This window comes from Gopherus evgoodei, chromosome 2 (assembly GCF_007399415.2).
Source record: "Gopherus evgoodei ecotype Sinaloan lineage chromosome 2, rGopEvg1_v1.p, whole genome shotgun sequence".
Lineage (NCBI taxonomy): Eukaryota > Metazoa > Chordata > Testudines > Testudinidae > Gopherus > Gopherus evgoodei.
The window spans coordinates 153,995,585-154,014,013 of record NC_044323.1 but is presented as its reverse complement, the minus strand read 5'-3'; the positions used below and the strand labels follow the sequence as shown (position 1 = coordinate 154,014,013).

Genomic DNA, 18,429 nt, shown 5'->3' with positions numbered 1-18,429 from the left:
CCTTAATCACAAGATTTCCCTTCCTTTTTATTGCAGTTATAAGAAAGATGTTCCAAGAGGTATCTGAGCAGGATTGTTGTTTTTTACTCACATAAAAGCAATCTGAGTCTACATGACAAAAGATGGCCAAATGTGTCAGCAACTAAGCACTTGTTCATAAGTAGTAAAAATCGGAAGAGCTGATAGCTTTGTACTAAAAAAAAAAAAAAAGTTGTTTTGCTACTTGCCCTTTCATGATCACACAATGAGTCAAGTCTGCAAATTAGACTCTTCTTCATGTTAGTTTCATTTGAATGTGGCCTTTTGTACCTGCAGAATATGAAGGGAACTAAATGCCAATAACAAACCCTCCTATCTGCTCTAACAGATGTTAAAATCCACGTTCAAAAACCTACAGATTTTCTCTCTTTTTTATTTCTTCTTCATTTTTTAAAAAGGTCACACTTAGCCAAAAATTTTGCTGATTAACATGTGTGTTTCCTGAAGGTGACTCTCTAATGGATAGAAACAAGTTTCCCACCAGCAACTAGATTTAACCTTCATATGCCCCATTATTTACCTGCAGTTTCACACACACACATACACACACACACACACACACACACACACTTTCCTTTCAAATGCATTTTTCTGTTAGCTGGCTGATAGTAAAGCATCAAAGAATATGAATTTTCAGTCACAGTTCTGTCTGTGAATATATATTACAAGTTTAACTCTTGCCAGTGACACAGTTTTACCAGCTGACATTGGCAAAAAATCTCGCAGGAACTTTTTTTTCTCCCTCCTGTCTTTGTAATAGCAAGGATCTTTGTAAACTGCAATATAACTCAGGCATTCAGACTGCAACTTTTAATATGAAATATTTATAGCCTGTCTGATGTGGAGCCTTCTCTTCTCTGTATTGGAATGTCGTCCCATGAGAACAGTGACGAAGCCATAGGAGTTGGTTTAAGGCAAAGCTGAGTACTTCTCCCTGGAAACAATTGGACTGATTCTTCTCTCACATATAAGGATATAATTCTAGAGAAGGTTAAAAATTATTATTGGAAACTTTGTTTTTTGATGAAAATTTCATTTTTCAAAACCACCCAGTTTTTCAAAGAAAAAGATTTGTTGTTTGTTTTTCATATACATTGACATATGTAGACAACTTTTCAACAGGACTCCAAATTTGCATGTGTAAATTGGATAGTTGGGTGCGCGGTTAGAGAAACTGCACACACAAATGTAGAATATTTTCAGAGGTCCATTGAAAATTGGTTCCAAGATGAATAGTGTACAGAAACAATAGATATATATATATCTAATTGATTTATTAGAAGAGATTTCTTTATTAGGTTTAGAAGGTTATTTCTTTATTGAGATTTAAAAATAACTAAAGAGTTTCCTAAGGCTCTAGGCACCCTGACATACTATTAACAATACAGGTCAAGTCTCAGCAGCATTAAAATGATCAGTCCAGGAGTAATTCAGCCAGCAAACCTCTGACAAAAACTCCTTTCTGTCCCTTCATCATGTAGGAAACAAAACTTAACTTATACAAAAACTCTATCAAACACGTGTAATTTGAAGCACGTCCAGAAGATCACCAAATCTGGACTATATTCCAGAGTTACGACTCTACACAAGGGTAACCCTCTGATGAGTGTGTGTTACAGGTCCCACTCTGTGCTGATGCACAGAGGTTTTAAGTTGTTACAACTGACCACTGCAGAGGCATGGCTCTTTAGCTCAAGCTGGAGCAGTTTCTGCTTTTAGCTCTAGAGGTCCAGCTGAATCTCCAGTGTGTTGCGCAAGAGGGCAGCTGTTTCACAAGAACACACGCACCCCAGAATTATCGCCACAGACTGAAACTGTAACTCTACAAACCAAGATATAGGCCTTTATCAAGTGAGCAAAAAGAGCTTCTTTTTCAGTGCTGAGTATACAGAAACTGATTGGGACCAAACACTAATGGGAGACATGCTGGTTTATAGCATGTGATTATATTTTATATACATGGCATAGATTAGTACCTTCCATACTATATACCCCAAAATGGCATTTTTATCATTTCAATCACAAGTGACTTCCTTTTTTAAAGGAGGTTGTACAGAATGCACATCGTACAAACAAGATAATTGTTGCCATTGGCATAGACAGGCAGGTTCCAGTTAAGCTCACAATAGTCCAAAACAGGGAGGAAAATGATACAGGTGCTCTCAAAATTCAGAAAACACTTAAAGAAAAAATAAGATAATCCAGTTGAAGACTGGGCAGTGTTGCTTAAAGAAGTCTGAATAATCATAAAATAGACTATTGATGAGGCTATTCGTATGTATAAATATTTTATGTTCTCCTCCTGGGCATTTAATAGAACAAATCACAATAATCCCTTGCTTCATTTTACCAAACATCAGCGATAGCCAGAAGACAGCTGGTGAATATGGACAAAAATAGGCAGAAGGTTTTGATCTCTATCCAAAGGGGTGTGCTCTAATTGCTATGCAAATCAGTTCCACTGCTGATGAAATATTCAGAGCATTGGAGGGGATATGACATTAGTTTGAACACTTTATTCTAAGTCTTCATTAAGTAATGATAAATTACAGTGGGGCGACTGAATGGAATCCTAAATCAGTTATAAACAGTGTCATTCAAGAGTTTATCAAATCAACTTACAGTGTTGTCAAATATACAAATGCATACAGGCATATAATATGGACATGTCTTTTTTGCTTTCTATAGTTCTGAGCCACTCTCTCTGTTTAACAATTATTAAATAAAACACGGATTTTCTAAGGAATCTAAGGGAGTCAGACACCAACTCCAAGGCCCTTTCGAAAATCCCATCCTAAATAGATCATCTATTGACATCCTCAGCTATCATATGAGTCTTTTCCATTTTTCTCAGTCATGATCTTATCTAAAGCAATGTAACTGTCAGAAAGGAGAGGGTAAGTTAATATTACTGCACTTTGGAAATGAATACATGGGTTACCAAACAACAACTACAAGAGGAGCAAAATAGTTAGGATTCTCCCACTCTTTAGTGTGCAACAGTAACAAACAAAATTAAAAAGAGCAAGTTGTTTAAAAGCCTTTCTTCGGAGAGGAGAGAGAAAGTCCTGCTGATCTCATAAGCATTGAGCTTGACACTGATTTAGCTAGATAAATATGAGTTTTTCCCTTTCACTGTCCCCACTGCCAACCCCACTCCCTATGTGGTTGGAAATAATTTGCTTTCTCAAAAGGAGAATTGCAAACCAGCGCTGAGCCAGAAATCATTTGGGAAGTATCAGGTTCAAGCGACAAGCCAGAGGGAGCGGGAGGGAGTTGTTTGCAGTGGTATATGTTGGGTGGAACAGGTCGAAAAACGCTACTTAAATTGTAAACTCTTTGAGACAGGGATTGTCTTTTTCTTCTGTGTTTGTACCACACTGAGGTCCTAGTCCCTGACCAGGGCTTGTAGGCACTACGGTAATACAAACAGTAAACAACAAAACTTGTAATGCCTATTTTTGATGGAAGATTTTGAATAAACTAAGAGTGTTTCTTTCATTTGAAATTTATCACAGAATTAGATTAGTTTTCTGATGAAAGAAAAACTCGAGGGAGCTGGGTGGTTCCCGTGCTAAAGAACTGAAACTTTTCTGGTTTTCAGATTTCTGTTGTTCTCTTCCTGCCTCCTCCCATGCAGTGCTTTATTGATGTTGGTATCTTAAGTCATACTGAGAAGGAAGATGGTATAGTGGTTAAAGCACTAGATTGAGACTCAGGAGACTGATTCAATTTCTTGCTTTGCCACAGATTCCATGTATGACCTAGAGCAAATCACTTAATCTCTCTGTGCCTCAGCTTCCTATCTGCTGTAAAATATGGATAATACTTCCCTTCTCCCACTCTTTGTGTATTACAATTGTAAGCTCACTGAGCAAGGGACTGTCTCTTCCTCAGCTGGCACTTTCACACAGCAAAGTAGATAGATTGTTATAAAATAAAGTCAAAAAGGCTGGAGGATGGAAATTTCCTTTTTGAAAAGATTGAATCACTTTAAGCTAATGAAGAGTCCGATAGCAGCTACAGATTTAAAAATAGGAAGTTGATGTGAGACAACCAGGTGACATTATCCTGAACGGTTTGTTTACAGTAGCTGTAGTATGGTAATCATTCAATCTATGAACTTTGGTCAGGAGAATTTCTGCCCTTACGTGGAATGTGTGGGCCCCAAACAATTTTATCTCAGATGACGATGTTTATAAACACTTGGTTCGCTTTTTCACTGCTGAAAAAAGAGAATAATCCTATCTAAGCCCAATGTAAACTACATTAGTGAAATAATATAATTAGCCTAGAGTCATGTGTAATCAAGAGATCTGCCCAGATAAGGAAAATCATTGAAATACGCGGTGGACTACAGTGTATTTTTAAGGCCTGTGCATACAATGGAAATGGTGTGGAGGTGCATAGTCTCTGAAAGGCATCTGTCCTGATTTTCAGAGGTGCAATGACTTCAAGAGGACTTGTGGATGCCAAGCACTTCTGAAAATTCAGTCTCTTGTGCCTGAAGTATATAAACATCACCGAGAATCAGAAATTGGAAGACTGTTTTTTTTCCATTGGAAAATGCCATTTTATTGAAAGGGAAACATCCCACGAGAAGGTGTCAATTTTGAAAACATTTCATTTAAGAAAAAATTTCAGAAGAAACATTTTGGTGATGCTAAATCACTCTGTGTCAAGAGTGTTCTGGTATCTCATTTCAAAATGTATTTTATTTTACTTATTTCACAATCAGAATAAAAACATTTCAATTTTATTGAAATGAATCATGCTGATCAATCCAAAATGACTTTTTTTAAAGAAAATTCCATTTTGCAGAAAAATTATTTTTCCTCCCCTCCATTCTGATTTGGAACAAAAATTCTGATTTTTTTCTCCCGCAAAAAGGAAATTCTCATTCTTGCACACATTTAGTTGGTGAGACATCCTTAAAGAAAACACTGTATTCCATTCTCTTCTATTGGGTGGTGTGGATGGGGGTGGGGCTCCTGCACAGGGGCATTATGGGAGAGCTTCTTTTCTGCCCTCTTTCCCTCTTGGATATCTGTGCAGCGAGCAAGCATATTGGGGCTATATATCTTTAACAGCAAAAAGTTTATCCAGTTCAGATAGTCTAAGAATCCAAAAACTGTTGGCCAACATTTCAAAAATGGAAGCCTAAAGCCTGACTCCTAAAGTTAGGTTGGGGATAAATAATAGTGCCTTCTCACATTCTTTTTCTATTTTGATTGCAAGCTCCCTGGAACATGGACTATCTCTTACTGCATGTTTGCAAAACACAGCGGGGTCCTGATCTCAGGTGAGGCCTCTGCACACTATTGATAAGAAATAATAATGTCTTCATTACTAAAGCAGTGGGATCTGTAATAACCACTGTTGTGGACAGCTGGCTTTTTAAAGCAACGAATTGTGTTTGACTGATACTCATCTTCTTCTCTGAAGCAAAAAGTTTCAAAGATTTTAAAACTGAGATCTCCTCCAGTGTTTCCATATACAGAAAATAAAGGCTGATCACAATTAAGGGGATTTCCTTCTGGTAAATGGAAGTGGAAGGGCTGGGAAAAACCTACCTGACCTCTAGCTTTATAGAAAAAATACCCACTTTGCTCATAAGTCTTGGAAGAGGTTAGTGTAAATCAGTGGAGAGATCTGTAAGGAAAACAAATTTAAATGCTAAAACCTGTTTCGTTTTTGCGGGTGGCGGTCATCACAAAATCTCTCTCACTCACAGATGAAACCAATGAATGTTATGTATATATGTCAGTAACTACCAGGCATCCTATGGTTCTTCTCAAATTTAATCAAGTGGAGCAAATAAAAAAAAAAGAGTCAGGCTATCTAGTGAATTGTATCTAAACGCTACAATACCAGGGGAGCTGCATACTGTGCAAAAACTTTTTTCAGAGTGGATTTTAATGCTTCTGGAAATGTCAGATTGGCAATACTGGAGAGTCAAGATCTCTGTGAATCCACTAATTTTTTTTTATTAAAAGAATGAAACTTTTCCACCAAAACTTTCACTGGGGGAAGGCCATTTCCTATATTAAAAAAAACAACAACAGTTTTTCATTTAAAACATAGATTTTTTTTCAGTTGGCTCTACTCCTTACCCTCCTTTTCTCAAGTATCAGAGGGCTAGCCGTGTTAGTCTGGATCTGTAAAAAGCAACAAAGAGTCCTGTGGCACCTTATAGACTAACAGATGTATTGGAGCATAAGCTTTCGTGGGTGAATACCCACTTCGTCAGACGCATGTGGTGGAAATTTCCAGAGGCAGGTATAAATATGCAAGACTGCATATTTATACCTGCCTCTGGAAATTTCCACCACATGCGTCTGACGAAGTGGGTATTCACCCACGAAAGCTTATGCTCCAATATGTCTGTTAGTCTATAAGGTGCCACAGGACTCTTTGTTCCTCCTTTTCTCTTCTTCTTTAAACCATCACACTTTTCCCTTTTCTATTTGGCCACTGGGGGTGGAAGGAAGGCCAAAGGGAGAAGGGAAATTAGGGGAATTTTGGGGGAAAAGAGAAATATTTTTGGAAGTTTCTTGTGAAAAGCAGTTAGCACTTTTCAACCAGCTCTATTCACTGGGATTTGGAGCAGGTCTCTGGGGTAAGCTCTTCTAGGCAGGAACTAACTAGCTATCTGTCTTAGCTCTGGTCTACATTACAGGGTTAAGTCGAATTTAGCCGCGTTAGGTTGATTTTATAATGAATGCGTCTACACAAGCACCCCGTTCCATCGACCTAAAGGGGTCTTAAAATCGACTTCTGTACCCCTCCCCAGCAAGAGGAGTAGCACTAAAATCGACCTTGTTGGGACAAATTTAGGATAGTGTGGACACAAATCGACATTATTGGCCTCCAGGAGCTACCCCAAAGTGCTCCAATCTGATCGCTCTGGACAGCGCTTTCAACTTCAATGAACTATCCAGGTAAATAGGAAAAAACCCAGGAAATTTTGAATTTCATTTCCTGTTTGGTGAGCGTGGCAAGCTCAGCAGCACAGGTGACTCTGCAGTCCCCTCAGAATCACAAACGTGCTCCAGCATGGACTGAATGGGAGACACTGGATCTGATTTCTGTATGTACTTCTATGATCAGCTGCATGGCATTCTTGGGGGGGACCGTACTACTATCCCACCATTCTCCGTGGACATCTACAAGTGGGGAGTCTCACGCAACATGGAGGAGGATTTTGGGGATGAGGAGGAGGAGGAGGAGAATGCACAGTAGTCAAGCAGTGAATCCGTTCTCCCAAGCAGCCAGGACCTTTTCATCACCCTGGAGCCCATAGCCTCCCAAGGCGGGATCCCCGACCCTGAAGGCAGAGAAGGCACCTCTGGTGAGTGCATATTTGTAACTATACTACAGGGTTTAAAAGCAATTGTGTTTAATGTTTTATTTGCCCTGAAGACTTGGGATGCATTCACAGCCAGTACAGCTACTGGAAAAGTCCATTAACGTGTCTGGGAATGGAGTGGGACTCCTCCAGGGACATCTCCATGAAGCTCTCCTGGAGCTACTCTGAAAGCCTTTGCAGAAGGTTTCTGGGGAGGGCTGCCTTATTTCATCCTCCACGGTAGGACACTTTACCACGCCATGCCAGTAGCAAGTAATCTGGAATCATTGCAGCACAAAGCATGGCAGCGAATGATCCTGGGTGTTGGTCGGATTCACACAACATTCAGTCTATATCTTTCAGTGATAGCCTCAGAAGAGTGATATAATTCATGGTCACCTGATTGAAATAGGGGATTTTTTGTAAGGGAACAGTAAAAGGACCCCATTCATGCTGGGCTGTTTGCGCTTGGCTAAAAGGGATCATCCTTCAGAATAGCCACGCAGCAGGGGGAGGGGTGAAAGGATCATCCCAAATAGCCACACAGAGGGCGGATGGTGGGAGGTGGTGTGTGCTGGCAAGCCCAACCAGCATTGCTTGCTATGGGAAAGGACGGTGTTGAAGTTTGAAAACATTCCCACATTTTATGAAGGTGTTAGAAGCCAAACCTACGTACCTTTTGGCTTACCGTGGCTGCCTGTTGCCCAGCCTGTTGCCCAGCCATGTGCGATGTGTCACCATACTGGCAGGTGCTCAATATAAAAGACAAAATGCGATCTTGTACCTAAAGTACATGTGCTGTCTACTGTGAATTGCTTGATTCACTGTGAAAGAGTCTCCCTTTTGTTCTCAGAAATGTATCATCTTAAAATTTTACTCTCCCTTTTAATCCTCCTACAGGTGCAACTGTTTCTATGTTCCCCCTATCATCTCCATTCCCGAGGTTATCGCAGATTGGAAGACAAAAATAACGCACTTACGATGACATGTTTTCCAAGCTCATGCAGTCATCGCACACTGATAGGGCACGGCTGAATGCATGGAGGCATTCAGTTGCAGAGTCCAGGAAAGCACTAAGTGAGCACGCTGAGAAGAGGCAGGATGCAATGCTGAGGCTAATGGAGCAAACGGACATGGCTCGGGCGTCTGGTGGAGCTGCAGGAAAGTCAACAAGAGCACAGGCCGCCACTGCATCCACTGTACAACTGCCTGTCCTCCTCCCCAAGTTCCATATCCTCCTCACCCAGATGCCCAAGAACACAAGAGGGGGGAGGCTCTGGGCACCCAGAAACTCCATTCCAGAGGATGGTCCGAGGAACAGAAGGCTGTCATTTAAACAGTTTTGATTTGTAGTGTGGCTACAATAAGCAATGTGGCCTTGTCCTTCCCTCCTCCCCCACCCCACCCTACCCCACCTGGGCTACCTTATCAGTTATCTCTTTTTTTTTAATTAATAAAGAAAGAATGCACGGTGTCAAAACAATAGTGACTTTATTTCCTTTGCCAGCTGTGATCAAAGAGGGGAGGAAATTACAGAGAATTAAAATCAACAAAGGGGGTGGATTTGCATCAAGGAGAAACATACACAACTGTCACACCATAGCCTGACCAGTCATGAAACTGGTTTTCAAAGACTCTCTGATGTGCATCACGCCTGCCTGTGTTCTTCTAAATGCCCTAGTGTTTGGTTTTTCAAAACCAGCAGCCAGGCGATTCGTCTCAACCTCCACCCCACCATAAACATCTCCCCCTTACTCTCACAGATATTATGGACCACACAGCAAGCAGTAATAACAATGGGAATATTGGTTGTGCTGAGGTCTAACCTAGTCAGCAAAGAGCACCAGCGAGCTTTTAAACGTCCAAAGGCACATTCTACCACCATTCTGCACTTGCTCAGCCTATAGTTGAACTGCTCCTTACTATTGTCCAGGCTGCCTGTGTATGGCTTCATGAGCCATGGAAGCAAGGGGTAGGCTGGGTCTCCAAGGATGACTATTGCATTTCAATATCCCCAACAGTAACTTTCTGGTCTGGGAAGCAAGTTCCTTCTTGCAGCTGTTCAAACAGCCCGCAGTTCCTAAAGATCTGAGTGTCATGTACTTTTCCCACCCATCCCAAGTTGATGTCAGTGAAACATCCCTTGTGATCCAGCACTGCTTGCAGCACCATTGAGAAGTACCCCTTGCGATTTATGTACTGGTTGGCAAGGTAGTCCGGTGCCAAGATAGGCACTTCTGTCTATTGCCCAACTACAATAAGGGAAACCCACTGCAGCAAAGCCATCCACTATGACCTGTACATTTCCCAGAGTCACTACCCTTGATATTAGAATGTCAGTGATTGCACTGACTATCTGAATCACAGCAGTCCCCACAGTAGATTTGCTCACTCCAAATTGATTCCCGACTTACTGGTAGCATCCAGGCATTGCAAGCTTCCACAGGGCTATCGCCACTTGCTTCTCAACTGTCAGGGAAGCTCTCATCTTGATATTGCTGTGCTTCAGGGTGGGGGAAAGCAACTCACAGAGTTTCAGGAAAGTGGCCCTATGCATGCAAAAGTTTCACAACCACTGTGAATCATCTCATACCTGCAACACTATGCGGTCCCACAAATCTGTGCTTGTTTGCCAGGCCCAGAATCGGCGTTCCACTGTATCAACCAGCCCCACTGCCACCATGATGTCCCAATTGCCACATCCCATGCTTTCAGGAACATCTGTGTCCATGTTCTCCTCACAATTGTCCTCGTGTTACTGTCTCTTAGCCAGGTTCTGCACATACTGCAGTATAATGCATGAGGTGTTTACAATGCTTGCAACAGCAGCACTGAGCTGAGTGGGCTCCATGCTTGCCATGCTATGGCGTATGCACAGGCAACCCAGGAAAAGAGGCATGAAATTATTGTCTGCAGTTGCTTTCACGGAGGGAGGGAGGCAAGACTGATGACATGTACCCAAAACCACCTGCGATAATGTTTTTGCCCCATCAGGCATTGGGAGCTTAACCCAGAATTCCAATGGATAGCAGAGACTGTGGGAACTGTGGGATAGCTACCCACAATGCACTGCTCCGTGAGTCGATGCTAGCCACAGTAGTGAGGACACACTCCGCTGACTTAATGGGCTTAGTGGGGACATACACAATTAACTGTATAAAATATCCAGTCCACCATAGACAGACAGACTGGTCCAAGGACATACATTAAGTCTGTGGCAGGGCAAAAACTTGAATGCAGTTCTCCCAAGCTATAGGCTAGCAAGCTAACCACTGGATCATCCTTTTTCACATGCAGGACTGTATGTTTGTATAGCACCTAGCATAATGGGACCCTGGCCTGCAGATGCTACCATAAAGCAATAAGTTATAGTGTTTATAGCTCTGGAATAATTGGAGACATGGACACACACCATGCAACCTTTCAGTGCTTGGTAGGACAGGTTGAAAATTAATATATATATTCCATTTCAATGACAAATTTAAATGTTAGCCCATTTTTTCAGCCAGTTCTAGTCCTTGGTTTCATCTGACATGATTATACAAGAGGATAGCTAATGCCAACCATTATTACCATGTTCGCAATGTGGATCCATATCTAGAGGGAAGAGGATTGACAGCCATGTAAACACTAAAAATAATTTCTAAGTAGTCTTCATATAGAAACTTTCTTCATTCACATAAAACCAGCTTGGCAATATTAAAACCACTGGGGAAAATGCCAGCATTTCATGAAAAATTAAACCCTCCTCTGCACGGAATCAATTAAAAACAATGATGCACCTTCAATAATCTGGCATCTCATTTATCAATTTCATAACCCATGCCAATATTAAGAGACTTTAACATCAGTTAGACATCAATGATTCTAAAGAGAATGGCAATGGAGGGAGAAGGGATGCTGATAGAAATAAAGGATTTGCATACCTCTGGAACAATGTGAAATTTATCTGCCAACTATTAACACTCAGCTGGCAAAAAAAAAAAGAAGCCCTTTTCATAATAAAAGATATTCTTAAGGAATCGGAGTAGAATGCTAGTTTCAATGTTTGATGTAGAAAATTATAGTGGGGATTTTTTTTAAAAAGAATAATTCATAAGTTGGACCAAAGTGACTTTGTGCCTTAAGGGTTGTTTGTGACAGTGCATTCATAACGGTAACTTTTAATACAAAACCAGCATCACACAGGGTGACCATCTGTTCTTATTTACTCCTTAAGATAGGGCTGCAGCCCAATCTTGAAGATCTCAAGAGGGGACCTCAGTCCATCATCTGAAATATCCAGAACTGCTATGCTGGGCAATTGAAAAGCGTAGCTACTATTTATGTAGGTAAACCCATAGAACACATCAGTACACTCACTGCACCAAACCACAGTAATCCACTCCCCACACTCTCACCTTCAACACTGTAACATCACACTTATTTCTTAGGCTTTAATTTTAAGGGGGAGGAGATGGTAAGTTGTTTAAACAGAGAGAAAAAACTTTAATATTGAGAAGGAGGAACCAGAGCCAGGGCTGGGGAATTAATAAGTCAAAATAAGGCTGACTATCAGAAAGGGTTAGTCTATGCTCAAGTTGGAGGTTTAATTTCCAGGTTGGTACCCACTGCCGGGATATATTTCCTTTTTTAACACACTAGCTCCATCAAAGTTAGCACATGTAATGCAGACATAGGTTACACCAGAACATCTATCTAAGCCAGAAATTACACTTCCTGCTCGAGCGCAGATGTTCCCAAAAAGAGACACCATGGCACAGTCTTTCATGAGAAACGATGCAAATCTTCTGCTGGGAGGCATTTAAAGTGAGGCCTCCAATCAGGTCCACACAGCCATATCTGTGCACCCCAGGAGAGCACCAGTGAAGCCACAGGGGCTCCATGTGGATCCAATTGTAGGATCAGGACCAGAGACTGGACAAAGCATTTGAGGATATATTGTGAATAATGCTGCACTAGCATTGACTTTCAATGGCAACTGGGTATCTAACTCCCTTAGGAGCTTTTGAAAATTTCACCTAAATCTCCTGGCTGACAGTTGTAGCAGACTCATCATCCTTTTACAGGGACCAGCCAGAAGGGGGGGACAAAGACCCAAACTCTCCTAATGCAGGATACATAGGAAAGGTAGGAACCACCATACATCATTACTTCCAAAAGCCATTCTGTCAGCACAGGGCAGATGACCAGGTCAGGGAGTCATACTGCATGGGGTGAGTACCCACTGCTGCTGCTCTTCCTTTGAAAGGGAGAAGCCGTGTCTCTAGCTAGCGCATGCTGCCTCTGGCAGCATCTGTATCTCCTGGCTGTAAATGCGGCCATTCCCTTATGCGGGTGGAGCCTGCCACTTCATCTGAATTTTCACTGTTTCAAAGGAAGGCTCTTCTGAACGGGAACCACCAAAAAAGGCGCAAATATCGAATATACCAAATACCAATGAGGAATTATAAAAGAAATTTCAAAACCTCAAAAGTAGTGATGAAATGCAATTGTCCTCCTCCAGCTAGCTCTAGTAAGAGATTTGTGGCCTGGTCCAAAGTCTACTGTGATCACTGGAAGGACTCCCATAGACTCTAAGGGTCTTTTGATCCGGGGCATGAATCTTGGTGTCCTAGGCATATTTTTATTAGAGTAATTTTACTCTCACTCCCTACATTTCCCCTGTATTTCCACCTGGAAAAATACTCTGAGTGCATCATTTTGCTGTGAGCTGCTAAACAGTTGCAGTGTTTCACCCCAGAGGTAACTGTATTTTAGCAGGTGGATGAAGAAGCATCCCCTTGTGTACCATTTGTAAAGTGTCATGTGATCCTTTGAGAAGAATTATAGTAGAGCTACACAGAAAATTATTTTTCTCCACAATAAATTTAGACTTTTCATAGAAAATTGAAAACACATGGATTTTTTTTTTTTTAATTTGGGCAGTCTCCCAAGGTGCTTCATGAGAGTTATAGTTTGGGTTCCCATGTCCCATCTCTCCTCTATGGGTTGGGCTGACAGGCCAGACATCTCCCATAATGCACTACAATTTCTTCCCTCTTTGATAGAAAATCTTCAAACAGTCCTAGTTGTAGAAATGTAACTGATATTTCTACTTCTAACAGCACAAAAGGTTTTAAACCTGTCCTATTCTTAATAATGTATCACTCTTCCTCTAAATTAGTGCAATCTTGAAATAATATATAGTAGATCTAATTCTGATCTTGCTAATATACTGCTATCAAGATTGTAGCTCTACTGACTTCAGCGAAATTACTGCTGAGTTAAACTGGTGTCACAAGCTAGTATCTCAAAATTCCTTTTCATGTGTTTAAAAATACATATGAAGAATAAAAAATACACCCTTCTTTAAACAAGAAAAATAATATAACTCATCATAACTTTATTAAAGAAGGGTAGGTTATGTTTTTCATTTTTGTTTCTGATAAATCTGTAATGAACCAGAAATAACATCTCATGATGGGAAAAAAAAATTACATTTCTCTAAAATGGAACTTGGAAATGGTTCTGTATCCTCCACCAGCTATTGCTATTTGGCAGTCATCTGCAATAGTAATTCAGAGGCACCCGACAATGGTGACAGCCCTGAAATGAAATCTCCGAATGATACTTGAGAGAGCTACCGACTGCCCACTAGCTGTAAATCATGCTTTTAGCACAGATCTTAATTCATCATACTCTATCAAACCGATGTGATGATTCTGTTGCTGATCTCCACAGCAGGGATTTGTCCAGTTCGATATCACGGCTAGACGTGGACATTCTATAACCTAAGATTTATTCCTGACAGTGACAAATTTCATGGAGAAACAATAACATTGGACAGTTTGGATTATCTGGCTATTAGCTCCTTTCCTTGAATCCGCATTCACACTTACCCAGGAGCTTAGTAAAGCCCTGCCCTTAAATTTTAACTAGTGACATGCTGAAATAGGCATGGGACTGATCTACTGATAAATTCCATTGACTCCCAAGGGGTTTGGATAAAGTTCCGAAAGGCAGGGTGTGCAACTGTGTTTATTTTGATAGCTCTTCAGTGACTTTACAAGATAATCACAGCAAAAATCATTAAAATACCACATAGAAGGCTGGATCTAAAGCCCACTGAAGACAATGTAATCTTTCAAAGGAGGTCACGAGCCTCACTGCAAAAGTTAACCCTGAAACCTCATGCAAATGAAGAACCAACTTTACTGTTATAGTAACAGAAAACTGTGTAATGGGTTGTGCACAGAGCGGGGTAACAAGACTGTGTATTTGGAAGGCACAAGGAGATTTTTCTTACTTTACCAATCAACAAAAATGTCTTTGGGGAAAGTCAAAATCGATAGAGCTGGTTGAAAAATGCCTATTTTTTGAATGAAATTAAAAAAAAAATTCTCTCTGAAATTTCCCATTACATTCTTTAATCAAATAAACATAAAAACTGGGCAAGGGACAGTTTTCAAAAAACATTTATGTCAAAGAAAAGGTTTGCATTGAAAAATTAATAGATTTTTTTTAAAAAGGCTCCTTGGTTTTCTTTTTTCATTAAAAGAAAGGGAAATTTTAACCAAAATGAAAATTGTCCATGAAATAAAAAATCATTGGTTCTCTAGTACACTTGCCCCATATTCTAGGCAGGACTGACTCTATGTTCAGATACCATAAAGGAGGGATTGACTCGGGGAGTCATTCCCATTTTTGTCTTTGCGCCCCTGGCCGACCTCAGCCAGGGGCACCCATGACAGCAGTAGACCGTACAGAACGACAGATAACCGTCATCTCATTGCCAATTTACAGTGGCACAGCAGACGGTACAGAACGACTGATAACCGTCTCTGCTATCATGCAAAGGCAAATTAATGCTGCTCTGTAGCACTGCAGTATCACCTCTGTCAGCGGCATCCAGTACACATAGGGTGACAGTGACAAAAGGCAAAACAGGCTCGATGGTTGCCATGCTATGGTGTCTGCCAGGGCAATACAGGAAAAAAGGGCGCAAAATGATTGTCTACCGTTGCTTTCCTGGAGGAAGGAATGACTGATGACATTTACCCAGAAACACCCGCGACAATTATTTTTGCCCCATCAGGCACTGGGATCTCAACCCAGAATTCCAAAGGGTGAGGGAGACTGCAGGAACTATGGGATAGCTACGGAATAGCTACCCACAATGCAACGCTCCAGAAATCGACGATAGCCTCAGACCACGGACGCACACCACCAAATTAATGTGCTTAGTGTGGCCGCATGCACTCGACTTTATACAATCTGTTTTACAAAAACGGTTTATGTAAAATCAGAATAATCCCATAGTGTAGATGTACCCTCTCTCTGCCTGTAGAGAGAGAAGGGCCTGGTTGCAGGGAGCTAGAGACAGAGTACCTGAGTGAAGCAGGGCTGGGGAAAGGCTGAGCAGCTGGGGAGCTCCAGCCTGGAAAGCCCCAGGCTGCGGCCTAGCAGAACGCCAAAGGGTACTAGGGATTGCAGAGGGCAGCCCCGGGGTAGGCCAAGGCAGCAGTTCCAAACCCTCCTTGCCAGTGATGAGTAGGCTGATATTGCAGTCTGCCGCAGGGTGTGGGACGAGATGATGACTGGTAGTTGCCTGATCTGAGGCGAGGTGGGGATAGCGGGTGGGGGTTTTCCCTGATGGGGGACCCTGAGAGAAAGGGTATTACTGCTAGGGGGCAGCACCCCAGGTACAAGAGTTCCGGGGTCCAGGGAGGGACACGAGGGCCAGAGGACAGGTGGATCACAGGCCTGCAGAGGGCGCTCCAGAGCTGGAATGAGCTAATTCCCGGACGTCACCAGCAGGAGGCGCCACAGGGGTGAGTCTGCAAGTCTACACACTCATTTTCCCCATTCTTAATTTTCGCATCTCTCAGTTCTTCTTCTTGAACATTTTATAGACGGAACTGGGTTGCCATAGGCATATTTCTTTACAAACTACAAGGATTTCATTCAAATTCTGGCAGCGAAAACAATGCCTAAGGTTTACCCTTCCATTTTTCATTCTCAGTATTGGCTGCACTAAATTACAGTTACTGGAGTGAAAGGCAATCTTTCCATTTCTCTGGTAAATTGCATAAATGCAAAAGAATACACAAAGGAAGCTGTGATTATCTGAAGAGCAAACTGCAGGCATCAGTGCTGTAGTGAATATTTCCTGGAATCCAAGCAAGCTTTAACAGTTTGCTGACAGCTAAATATAATGCTTGACACAGTTCCACTACTGCAAAAAAATTCTTTTTTTCTTGATGCATCTCACCCTGTGCCCCCCCTCAAATTCCACAAGCCAGCCAAGCAGAGAATTTCTCATAATGCGAAGAGTGCTCCTCTTGGTCATGATATATGGAATCAGGAGGGGATAGCACCTCATTTTACGCTGAGGTAGAAAACCTATTGAGACCTTGGGATATTTATTAATTCATCCAAGGAAAGGGAAACTTTGGGGCCAGATTCAGACCCAGCATACATGTATGCAACTCCACTGAATATGGATTGTTGTCTTTGCTCGCTACACAACACTACAAATATGAGGGAACTACATGGACACAGTTGGGATCCAAATAACCATGTTTACAAACTATATATAAACAAACAAGGCTTATTGATGTATAATCCTTCTGCCAGGTGGTGTTGGCAGCAAAAAGAGCTGGCTTCAATTTCATAGATTAGTGTTGGAAGAGACCTCAGGAGGTCATCTAGTCTACCCCCCTGCGCAAAGCAGGACCAACACCAACTAAATCATCCCAGCCAGGGCTTTGTAAAGCTGGGCCTTAAAAACCTCTAAGGAGGGAGAGTCCACCACCTCCCTAGGGAACCCATTCCAGTGCTTCACCACCCTCTTAGAGAAACAGTGTTTCCTAATATCCAACCTAGATCTCCCCCACTGCAACTTGAGACCATTGCTCCTTGTTCTGTCATCTGCCACCACTGAGAACAGCCGAGCTCCATCCTCCTTCAGCTAGTTGAAGGCTGCTATCAAATCCCCCCTCACTCTTCTCTTCCACAGACTAAACAAGCCCAGTTCCCTCAGCCTCTCCTTGTAAGTCGTGTTCCCCAGGCATTCAGGCTCCTAAGCTTTCCTTCTGGAAACAAACACCAGCTCAAGCACCACCCCAACAACTTGGAAAACTATACATCTCATCCTGGGGCCACTATTGCTGGGCAATACTTGCCAACTCACTAGTACTGAATCCAGGGCTTTAAAATGCAGAGAATTCTATTACATAAGGGGGTAGGGGAAATCTTTTAATTTGAGAAAGCCAGCAATTAACAATATCAATTAGGTAAGACCCGCACACCCAAGGTTGTATTAAGGCTTAGTCCTCCTCTTGCAATTGCATGGCTAATGCATTCTAGCCTGTTCCAAAGCTTCCCCATTCACAGTTCAGTGTCCAGGGTGAGAGTGGTCCAAGAATAGCGGCAGGTCAGCCTAACCCCAGCCCCTAAGGGAAGTTCTCCTTGGGATGCTCCACCACCTGACCCAGCTGAAGCAACCTAAGTCCCACAGGTAGGCTGTTGCTCACTGTGGCTTCAACCCAAGTCAGCTCAGTGCTATTACCTGCCTCAGCGCAGCTCTGTCCACCACCTCCACTCAGTCTGCCACCTTGAAACATCCACTGCCTCAGAGCTGCCCCGGTGCTGAGTCTTTGGAGAGGTACAAGTGGTACACAGGACAGAGTTCTGAACACCACACAGACACTCCTCACAGAAGGTACGAGCCCCTTCAGCTCTATCCAGGCTGCCTTAGGCCACTGTGCCTGACTATGATCTTGGTCATGGTGACCCCTCACACCAAGCATGTTTGGTGCAGTTATCTTATTCTTCCTTTTCCTTACTGGGAACTTTTATTGCCACCAAACTCAAAACTTAACTGTATATTAACCAAAACGACCCCAATTGTCTCATAACTGACATGTGAAGCAAGCCAGGCCCATCCAGTCATTTCCCCTCGGTCACCAACATACTCTGACAGAGAGCTTCCTGTCCAATGGAGCCCCTGTCTGTTTGGAGCTCTCACGCCATGCTGGGCTGCCCCTCTCTCTAATCAT

General features: G+C 42.1%; 1 long non-coding RNA gene across 1 annotated transcript; it reads right to left on the bottom strand.

Annotated features, from left to right (window-relative positions):
* Positions 1 to 288: 288 nt before the first annotated feature.
* On the bottom strand, positions 289 to 9,176 carry LOC115645118. Its single transcript, XR_003998648.1, has 3 exons — positions 9,087 to 9,176; positions 5,927 to 5,936; positions 289 to 300 (listed from the first exon to the last, which is right to left on the bottom strand). It is a non-coding gene; the product is annotated as an uncharacterized LOC115645118 (long non-coding RNA).
* Between the last annotated feature and the right edge of the window lie 9,253 nt (positions 9,177 to 18,429).